We start from the raw sequence: 12,238 nt of genomic DNA on the forward strand, positions 1-12,238 counted from the left end.
TCTCAATCTAAACTGCCAGGCATTCAAACTCTGCTTTTTTTTAATTCTGAAATTAAGATATAAAACAAGCATTTTCATAACAAAGAAGAATAGAAAAATGTGGATTGCACATGGAACACAAATCTATTAAATATTTAATAAAGTTATCATTTACCTTTCTTTTTTCCCCTTCCCTCCTCTATCTCACTCCCAGACTATAGATGGCTACCATTAGATGCAAATATATACCTATATCTATATATGTGTGTGTGTATATGTGTATGTGTGTATGTATGCATGTATGTATGTATGTAAAACCAAACTACATATGCTTCTATTTATCAGTTCTTTCTCTGGAGGCAAATAACATCTTCCTTTATGGGTCCCTCTGTAGTTATAATCCGAGTATCTATACTGGTTAAAATGACTTGGTTATTCGAAGTTGTTCTAAAACAATGTTGCTGTTACTATATACAAAATTCTCTTGGTTCTGCTCATTTTGTTCTTTATTATTTTGTGCAAGTCTTTTCATGTTTTTCTAAAATCATTAAACTCATCATTTCTTATAGCAGAGTAGTATTCTATCATGATCATATACCACAACTTGTTCAGCCATTCCCAAATTGATGGACATCTCCACAATTTCCAGCTCTTTGTCACCACAAAGAGAACTGCTATAAATATTTTAGAGCCTATAGATTCATTTCCTTTTCACCAAATCATCTTGGGGAACAAATCTAATGGTGGCATTGCTGGGTCAAAGGGTATAGGAGTTTTATAACTCTGGACATAGTTCCAAATAGCTCTCCAGAATAGTTGGATTCGTTCACAGTTCCACCAACAGTGAATTAGTGTTTCAATTTTCTAGCATCCCTTCCACCATTTGTTACTTTCCCTTTTTATCATTTTAGCCAATCTGATAGGTGTAAAATGATATCCTAAGGTTGTTTTCATTTGCTTTTCTCTAATCAGTAATGATTTAGAGCATTTTTTATCTATGAATTGTTTTAATTTCTTCATTAGAAAGCTGCATATTCATATCCTTTAACCATTTATCAATTGGGAAATGACTTATATTCTTATAGATTTGACAAAGTTCTTTATGTATTTGAGATATGAGACCTTTGCCTGAGAAAGTCTATGAAAAATTTCTACCAATTTTCTTCTTTCCTTCTGATGTTTGGCTACATTTGTTTTGTTTGTACAAACCCTTCTTAATTTAATGTAATTGAAATTATACATTTTATACCTCCCAATGCTCTCTATTTCTTGCTTATTCATAAATTGTTCACCTATCCATAAGTTTGATAAATAATATGTTCCATGTTCTTCCAATTTTCTTGTAATATCTCCCTTTATAGCTAGGTCATGTATCTATTTTGACCTTTTCTTGGTAAATGTTGTAAGATATTGATTTATGCCCAATTTCAGCCAAATTGCTTTCCAGCTTTCCCAACAATTTTTTTTTACCAAATAATGAATTCTTATCCCCAAAACTTAAGTTATTACACTTACCAAGCACAAGTTATTTGCTGCTGTAGATTGTATGTCTACTCTGTTCCACTGATCTACCTTTCTGTTTCTTAGCCAGTACCAGATAGTTTTGACAAGTACTGCCTTATAATATAGTTTAAGATCTGGTACTACTAAATCTCCTTCCTTTACATTTTTTTCATTAGTTCCTTTGATATTCTTGACCTTTTGTTCTTCCAAATGAATTTCGTTATTTTTTTTAACTGAATAAAATGGGTTGGTTTTTTTTGGTTATTTAATTGGGATGGCATTATTTTACACATACACACACACATACGTGTGTGTGAAATTATTGGCCCTGCCTACCCGTGAACAATGAATACTTTTCCAATTATGTAAATCTGATTTTATTTGTTAAAACAGTTTTTTTTTAAATTATTTTGTTCATATAGTTCCTGGATTTGTTTAGGCAGGTGTACTCCCAGGAATTTTTTACTGTCAGAGTAATTTGAAGTGGGGTATTTCTTACTATCTCTTGCAGGGTTTTGTTGTGATCTATAGGAATGCTGATAATTTATGTGGGTTTACTTTATATCCTGCCACTTGGCTAAAATTATTAATTATTTCAACTTTTTAATTGATTCTTTAGAATTTTCCAAGTATATCATCATATTGTTTGCAAAAAGAGATAGTTTTATGACCTCCTTGCCCATTCTGACTGCTTCTGTTTCTTTTTCTTTTCTTATTGCTATTGTTAGGATTTTTAATACAATATTAAATAATATTGATGACAGTGGGCATCCTTGTTTGACACCTGATCTTACTGGAAAGGCCTCTAGCTTTTCCCCATTACAAGTAATATTTGCTGATGGTTTTAGGCAAATGCTTCTTATTGATTTAAGGAAAAATCTATTTATACCTATATTTCAAGTGTTTTTAATAGAAATTAGTGTTGAACTTTATCAAAAGTTTTTTCTGGATTTACTTACATAATCATATGATTTTTGTTACTTTTATATTTGATGTAATCAATTTTAATAATAGTTTTCCTTGTGTTAAACTACTCCTGCATTTCCGGTATAAATCTCACTTTGTCACAATGTACAATCTTTGTAATATATTGCTGTAATCTCCTAGCTAGAATTTTACTTGCATGCATACTCATTAATGAAATTTGCCTATAGTTTTCTTGGTCTTTATTTACTCTTCCTGGTTTAGGTATCAGTATCATATTTGTTTCATAAAAGGAATTTGGTAGGACCCTTTCCTTGCGTATTATTCCAAATAATTTATTTAATATTGGAATTAGTCTTTAAATGTTTGATAGAATTTACTTGTATATCCATCTGGTCCTGGTGCTTTTTTCTTAGGAAGCTAATTTATGACTTGTTCAATTTCTTTTTTCTAAAATAGGTCTATTTAGATATTCCATTTTCTTTTGTGCTAATCTGGACAGTTTATATTTTTGTAACTATTCTTCCATTTCACTTAAATTTTTAAATTTATTGGTGTACAATTGGGCAAAATAACTCCTTATAATTGCTTTGATTTCATCTTCATTAGTGATATATTCAGTCTTTTCATTTTTAGTACTGATGATTTGGTTTTCTTTTCTCTTTTGAAAAAACCATAATCAATGGTTTATCTATCATATCGGTTTTTCATAAAACAACTCCTAGTTTTATTTATTGATTCAATGGTTTTCTTACACTTAATTTGATTAATTTCACCTTTAATTTTTAGGATTTCCAATTTAGTGTTTAATTGGGGATTTTTAGTTTGTTCTTTTTCTAGTTTAATTTTTTTTTAATTGCAAATCCAATTCATTGCTCTGCTCTTTCTCTATTTTATTGATGTAAGCATTCTGAGACAGAGGAGGGTCTTTCAATATTCCCTTACTCAGTTGTAGGACCCTACACTGTCTTTGAGGTGAAAATTCTTGATGCCAAGGCTATATCTCAATCCAGCTGCCCCCCAGGGCTTATTGTTTGTTGATTCTGTGGAGTCTGCCTGGAGGTATTTGTACTTCACTCAGGCCAAACCTATGCCTCAGGAGGTTGAGTCTTTCCTGGAGGTCCTCTCAAGTTGTCTTAGAAAGACAACTGCTTTACCCCAACTTTTATTTATTTTTGTGCTCTTTGTTTACTTTGAGATGTTCTCTTTTTTTTGTGGAAGAAATTTGGAGAGACTGGAGTTTTCTAACCTGCTCCACCATCTTTTCAGAATCCTCTCCTCAACAGCCACATTCAAACTCTACTGCAGAAAACACAAGTGCAATAGACTGACCATATAGCCTGAATACCAAACATATATTTACCTGAAAGAATATATTACAGGTGCTCACTTGGAGGTCAGAAAAAGTGGTACAAAGATACACTCAAGGTCTCTGGCACAGGACTGCCCAGTATGCTCTGCCTTCATCAAAGAAGGCACTGTGGTTTATGAGCAAAGCAGAATTGCAATAGCATAAAGGAAATGTGAGATGTGCAAATCTAGAGACATCTCCATCCCAAATGTTCAGACTATCTGTAACCAACCTATAGGAGAGCTTTCCCAGATCATATTGGACAGATCAGCTGCAGTCAAACTCACTGTACCTTGACCTCAACATCGTGATGTCATATAGTGACAGTGTCACAAACATATAATTCACATATAACTCATCTATGTTGCAAATATGTATAAAACACATTAAATAAATCCCCAAAATTAGTATTTTGTAGCTTCCTGGGTAACCATTTTTCCTATTCTCTCTGAGATCTCATAAGGAGGCATTGTCACTGGGAAAATAGACCTGAAATTCCAATTTGGAACTTGTGGATGGTTCAACCTCTGTGAATGTTCTTTGTGGTCCCTAGGAACTTTTCAAACTAGAATATTAGGTTGCAAAGGATAGTTTCTGGCCTAAACCCTTTCTGCCTATTGAGACTGGGGTAAATTTGTATAAGACTAGAGTGTCAGTTGAGTAAATCAATTGAGTCATCCCCTCTCCCCCAACTTAAAGTAAGTTTTATGTATATACACATACACACACACACACACACACATATATACACATATATACATAACATACATACATATATACATATATACATATATACACACATATATATCTCCTGACAGCAAGGTGAAAACAATGGTAGGCTTTAGACTAAGTGCAAAAAGTCTTTGGAAGTGAAGTACTGTTGTAACATAGGAATCATGTTTGGATAGACTGAAAAAACTTGGTTATGTATGCCTCAAGAGTTATCTATAAAATATCAAATTAATCAAGAAGATTGGAGGAAGTTCACTGCTCCAGTACTGCCATCATCACCTTTTCCCCACCCTCATGCCCTAAGAAGGGTTAGGGGGTGGAGGCAGGAGGAGAGGGCACGGATTTGGCTTCAGTGTAGGTTTCCTTTTCAGATACCCTTTTGAGTTGTTTTCTTTTTGTTTGTTTGTTTTTTGGTGAGGCAATTGGGGTTAAGTGACTTGTCCAGGGTCACATAGCTAGTGAGTAACATATGTCTGAGGCTGGATATGAACTCAGGTTCTCCTGACTCCAGGGGTGGTACTCTATCCACTGCGCCACCTAGCTGCCCCATCAGATACTCTTTTGACCAGAGCCTTGTGAGCCTTGAAAAGTACAGAGGATTCAGGATATCTTATCTTCCCATTAATGTCTTAGCATTGTCCCCTGTAGGACAGCAGCAGCTTACAGTGGTGTCTGCAACAGGAAGCAAAGACTGACTGGATGCATATTCATGATTCTACAAGGAGCCTGCCAAAGAAGCTACTTCATGCCTAAGGGCAACTTCTAGAGCATCTCATGAAGGAAAGAAGAGGATTTCCAACAACCAGGAGCAATACATTGCCTTTTTTTCTGCAGAAGAGGTGAGCGTGCTTTTCTCTTAAGAATTACTTTGCCACTAAAGGTCCATTTCCTCCCTTTTGAAAAGTACATTCCAAGCTCATGCTTCTTTATTATTATAGTTGCTGAATCTTGTCAGTACTTGAACTCTTTCTTTCTGGCTACTGACAGTATTTTCTCTTTAACCTGTAAGCTCTGGATTTGGGTTATGATGTTTTTGGAGTCTCTATTTTAGGTTGTCCTTCAGAAAGTAACTGAAGGATCATTGCTGTTTTAATTTTACCAGTTTTTTCTAAAAGATCTGGGCAATTTTTTTTTTTTTTGGTGCTTACTTGACATATAATAACCAGTTCCTTTTTTGTTCCTTGCTTTCAGGTAATCAAATAATTCTTAAATGATCTCTCCTTGAACTATTCAATTTTGATGAGATATTTTATTTTTCTCCCTTTTTTCAGTCTATTGATTTTGTTTTAACATTTCTTGCTATCTCATAGAGTTGTTAACTTCTTGTTTGGTAAGTGTCGCCTGCAACCAGATTGTACACCGAACGGAGAGGTGTGAAATAACTTATGACATGGGCCAGGCAGAGTAGAATTACTGACTCAGTTTATTCATCTGAGGGCACAGAATATATAGGGAAGATCTAGCCTAACTTCAAAGAGTCCTCCCGGTGAGACACTCCCCAGAACATCTGCTGAGGATGTGGCAATCATGAATTTCCTCTTTATCAGGGTTCCTAGATTGGGCTGTAGATTCCAAGGTTTTCCCAGGCGCCTTGGCGCCACCTGCATAGAGGAGTGAATATGTAAATCTAAGGTTCAAAGAGTGAGAAGGAAAGTCTCAGAGACCTCTTAATCAGGAAGGACTTGGACAGTCGTACCACTTAATCAGCGAGCCCTTTTGGGTAAAAGCCTAGGCAGAGGTCAAACTCTGCCGTGGATCTTAAACCCTTATCAGACTCTTAAGATCGGCCCCAACAGGTAAGGAGTCTGTTACTTGGGTTTTGTGTCTTTTGTTAATTCTTCTTTGAAGTCTTTCCTCTAGAGTTCTCATTTCTTTTCAATTTCATTCCTCTAAAATTCTCAATAATATTGTTTCTTTACTCTTGCTTCAGTTCTTCTAGCAATTCTAGCTGAACTTGAGCCCAAGCTGTATTTGTCCTTGAGGTTTTGCTTGTAGGTGTTTTGGAGTTGTTTACTTCTAGTTTTGTACCTTGGGCATCTTTGCTTCCCTAATAGCTCTTTATTATGGGACGTTTGGATTTTTGTTTTGTTTTGTTTTGTTTTGTTTGTTTGTTTCCTCATTCTTTCAGCCTTACTTCCTGAATTGAGACTTTGTGTTAAGAGCAAACTTTGAACACTTCTGGAGGGGATCCTGGCCCTTGATTGACCTTGTTTTGTATTCAATGGTTCCCTCCTAATGCTTTCTTTGGATATTGAACATTACGTTCTTCAAGTATTTCAGGGTTGGCTCAGGCTGGGGAATCTACAAACTTTCAATGTCCCCTAAGCAGTCTGATCTAGAACAAAGTGTGATCTATGACATTATAATATGAGCTCTGTGAGCTCTTGACCATGTTCTGGGTTTGAGTGAAACAACTGCACGTTTATCCCACTTTAGTACTGTGTTTGGCCTCAGCCCTCTTTTACTAGTTGGAAGGTTCTTTGGATCCAGAGCTATGGAACTGAAGGCTCCTCTTCGGCCTGAGCTCCCTGTGACCTACTCACTAAGTTGAAGGTCTCAGCCCTATTTTGTGGGCTGAATTTGCAATCCTACATAAAAGAGTGCTGCAACGATACAGAATTGCTCCTCTCTGTTTTTGCTCCTTGCCCAGGACACAGTCTCAGACAGTGTCTGACATTGATTTATAACTCCTCCACTTCTGTGACCCAAGTCTGGAGTAAGAGTGAGATGGCAGTTTCCATGCACTGTACACAACATTAAACTCAGCCCCTTCTGGATCCATGGATATTTCTTGCCCTAATACATAGCCTTAGGCCTCAGTTTAGTCTCTATGTTGGAAGGCTCTGCCCCAGCCTTCCTGGATGTACAATCCCTGAAAACCTCTTGGACCAAAAGCCTATTTCTATGCTAACTTGGGTTGGAAAAATGACATTATGGTTTCTTCTCAGTTCTCCTGAGCTCCACTGAGTATAGTGCTCTTCCTAGCTCTTTGTTGGAGTACCTGTAAAGGACAGCTAGGCTGTACTACCTCTTCTTTCTCTGCCACCTTCACTAGTCTCTCTATTTCTATAGAAGGCACTACTACGCTTTCATTTTCTCAGTTTTGCACTCTCACATCATCCTTGATTCTTTTCTTTTCTCCCCATATTTTCTACCGGTTGCAAAAATTGGCCATTTCTACATTTAAAACAGCCCTGGCATGCTACAACTTCATTCCATGTACATAGCAACCGCCTTAGCTCAGACTCTCATCTCTCATCTACACTACTGCAATAGACTCTTAGGTGGTCTCCCTTTCTCAAGTCTCTCAGTTCTCCAGTCCATTCTACACATTGCTGCCAGATAATTTTTCTAATATATCAACTTGAATATATTACTCCCTTAATGGACTTCATTGACTCCCTATTACCTTGTGGATAAAATATGACAACCTTTTATTTAGCTTTAAAGCCTTCATAATCTGGACATCACCCTATATTTTCAGTCTTATTGGATATTCCTTCTCCTCTTACCTCTGTTCTAGCCATACTGACCTTCTTTCTCTTCTTCATGTGTGACATTCCATCTCCCATCTCCCATCATGCCTTTGTGTGGGCCATTGCACATGTCAGAATATATTTCCTCCTCCCCAGATTGTGACTTATCTTTACAGTCACCGCTGCTGAGGAGGCTGAGGCAGGGAGAGTGCTTGAGTTGAGAAGTTTTGAGCTTCAGTATAGCCAAAGCTGATTAGGTGCCTGCATTAAGTAAGGCATCTGGGCCTTACTGATCATCTGAGAATAGAAGCCACCAAACAGCCTAAGGAGAGCCAGAAGAGACTCAGGTCAGAAATGGAGCAGTTGAATGTGATTGGGTCATTCCAGCAGAGATAACTGCATGTTCATCCAAACAACCCAAAGCAAAACAACTCACAGCACTAGCACAAGCTTGTGTGTGAGGCTTCTCCCGATTCCCCAACTACTAGTGTATGTATATGTATATATGTGTACACACATACGTCTGTATATCTGCATGACAAGCATATATATGTATATGTCTCTCTGAGTATATATGTTTCTATTTCTATAATTTTTCTTCATGTATAGATTTCCAAGCAAAATGAAACAAGGCAAAGTATCTATATTGCTGGCAAAGTAGTGAGGAAGAGACCTGGGTTTGTGTCTTGAATATAAAAATGATAGAGGAGTTATGATTATAAGTAAATAACTTAATCTCAGACTCATACAAATTCTCTAAAACTATAAGTTACAGACAGTTGTGAATATATATGTGTATATATGCATGTATATGTAATTAAATTATATATGTGGTAGTAAGAAGTTAAAGATAAACATACAAATATAAACATATACTTGTACATATATAAATACATATATATGTAAATGTGTATACATACAAATATAACAAATAAATGGTATAAATACAAATTACACACACACACACATGTGTAAGTAAATACCTCTCACAGCTATCGGTAGGAGCTATATTCTTAACCAAACAAGTGTTAGAGGCAGTTACACAACATCAGATAGATAACTTTGATCACATGATGCTAAAAAGGCTTCTGCATAGCCAAAATTAATCCATCTAGGATCAGAAGGGAAGTGGTAGAATGGGGAAAAAATCTGTCTATCCTTTTTCTACACAAAGATTTGGCAACAATTAACACATACATGTATTTTACACAGTCAGTTCTGCTATAATGCTTTTTTTTAAATGTAAATTTGTTTCAAGGCAATTGATATATTAGGGAACAATTTGAACATGGCATACATTTCATATTTGCTTATGCATAATCTCATCTTCTAGAAGCAGAGAGAACGCTGAAAACTGCACCTACCTAAACAGAACTGAATTGAAATACACAAAATGTGCACTGGCACATTTCTCAAATATTTGCCAGTTACCTCACTTCACTATGTGTGTTTCCTTACAAGATTGTGTTTTGCTGTTCTTTCACATTTATGAAATATATACATATGTATGTATATATACATATATGTATATGACACGAATTTAATATCCCAAACATGTCTAAGTGCCATATTTATTATTTATTATCTGGTACAGTAGGAGCTGTGTGTGTGTGTTTAATAGTTCCAGCTAGTAGATTATTTAATATTAAATTATTGCCATTAATTATTATAACTATATTAATATAAACATATAGCATGTTATAGAATAATATCAGTTAACTGTATTAATTATTATTTAATATTTGATAGTTCAAGTAGTAGATGATTATTATTATTAAGCATAACTGTGGTTCTAAGTATTCCACCTTCATTTCTGTAATACTTTCAGTTAAAAACAATTATACAAGAGTAAATACAAAAATATAAAATTAGAAATTATGAAAACTTTAAATACACTCAAACAAGTTAAGGTTTTTTAGAATAGAAGTGTAGCTTAGAAAGCAACATGCATTTATTACCATGCTATCAAAGTGAAAGACAAAAAAATTTTCAAATATTTTAAGAGAACAGAAAAAAAGTTAAAATAAAACATTGGACTGCTGCAAAATTAGAAAGTGGCTCGATGAACAGAACTGCTCAGAAGACTTCTATAAATTCTAGCTGAGTTATATAGCATTTTGATTTTAAGGAAGATTTTGCTTGCCATGTTTTAATGCAGACTCTAGTCCCTCCCCATCTTCTTCCATGGTTGAGCCCCCCTTCCCCTACCAGGCTCATAGGAAACTTGGGTTTAGGCCCAATAGAAGCTCAAGGTTGTAGATGTAGCCATTATTTATCATAGTATTTATATATTTCTTAACCATTTAGCATATAAAATTGTGCCATTGTTTTTATTAAGTTACTATATATATTTTTTAGTTGTCACTGATAAAATTTTTTGAATGTTGTACCCCCAACTCCATTTTTCCCATAAGCCCTGTGGTTTTTATTGTATGATTTTGCATAGCCTAGTGATTTTAGAAATGCATATGTCACATATTCAGGCTGCATTTGGTCAACTTTACCTGAATAATTTTTGGCCATTGTTTTCTTTATTTCTCCACTGCAATGATTCCTGATAGATAATCTATTTGTCTTACTCATGTTGAGCCCTTCAAAGAGAAATAAATAACAAGTTTGCCCTGGAAATAATTGTTTCTGTTACTTTGGTGTATAGAATAAATCAGGGTTATGGTTAGAGAGAAACTCCAGCCACTTGATAGAAATGATTATTACCAATGATTTGGGGAGATCCAGAGTCCCCTTTTTTCTAAAGTCTTCATTTCCTTTTTGGAAGCCCAGCCTTTGAAGGACATTACTGACCTCTGTATGTATTTGCGTATACATATATTCACACATACCTGTGTATATACACATATATGTGCATATGTTTGTATGTCAAAAACATCCAGATTATAGGTATATGTGTGTATCTGTAAGTATATATTCTATAATAGATAAATGGTCAAAGGATATAAACAAAGAACTCTCAAAAGAAGAATTGCAAACTATTACCAATTACATGAAAGAATGCCCCAAATCACTAATATCAAGAGAAATGCAAATCAAAATAATTCGGAGGTTTCATGTCACACTCAGCACAGTGGAAAAGATGATAAAGGATAAGAAGAGTCAATGTTAAATACATTTTGGGAAGATAGTCACATTGGTATATTTTTGGGATTGTGAATTGGTACAACCATTTTGGAAAATAATTTAAAATTATGCAAGTAAAGTGACTAAAATTTCCATACCCTTTTACCCAGAGATTCCATTACTGGGCTTCTCTCCCAAGGAGGTCATTGATAGGAAGAAATTCCCCACGTAAAAGAATTATAAAATCACAAAAGATAAAAACATATAATTTTGATCTAGTCCAGTCTATTCAAGTGAAGTCAACAAATATTTATTAAGCACTTTGTGCCAGGCACTGAGCTAAGTGCTAGCAATTTAAAGATGAAAATAATCCCTGCTCTCAGAACTTTCAGTCTAATAATAGGGTAAACAATATATTAACAGCTATATACAAAGAAGATCTACAGAGAGAATAACTTGGAGATAATCTCAGAGGGAAGACACTTTAAGTGTTACTGAGAAAGGCATCATGCAGAAGGTGGTATATTAGTTGAGACTTGAACAAAGTCATGGAATCTGGGAGGCTGAGATGAGTAGGGAGAGCATTCCAGGAATGGGAGACAGCAAATGGCTGAGTAACTAAAAGGTGGGAAGACGGGGATGAGAATATTGATAAATATTAATGACAAATACTTGTCTGATGTCCAATGAACTGATAGGAAATGAATGCTATCCACACAGAAAACCAGGTGTAAAGAGGTTCTTGCTAAACAGAGTGACATCTAGTGTCTTCTCCTTGGACAAATGAACAAACAAGTGCCTGATGTTTAAAAAATTTGAGAGACGTAGTTTCTGGCTAATTAGTCATTTTATTAATAATTCTAGCATTTTGGGGGCAGCTAGGTGGTGCAGTGGATAGAGCTCCGGCTTTGAAGTCAGGAGGACCTGAGTTCAAATTAAGACACTTGATACTTACTAGTTGTATAACCCTGGGCAAGTCACTTAACCCCGACTGCCTCACCAAAAAGTAAATAATATAATAATAATAATAATAATAATAATAATAATAATAATAATAATTCTAGCATTTTATTAATAAAAGAGGTCAGTGGCACTCTCAAATACCAAAGACAATCATGACAGTAGGCTCATAGCTTATAGTGGGTGTTCCAGAGGGTGGCATCAACTCTGATCAGTTAACAATTAATGAGAGAATGAA

The sequence above is a fragment of the Phascolarctos cinereus genome, unplaced genomic scaffold (assembly GCF_003287225.1).
Source record: "Phascolarctos cinereus isolate Bilbo 61053 unplaced genomic scaffold, phaCin_HiC Scaffold_726;HRSCAF=1367, whole genome shotgun sequence".
Taxonomy (NCBI): Eukaryota; Metazoa; Chordata; class Mammalia; order Diprotodontia; family Phascolarctidae; genus Phascolarctos; species Phascolarctos cinereus.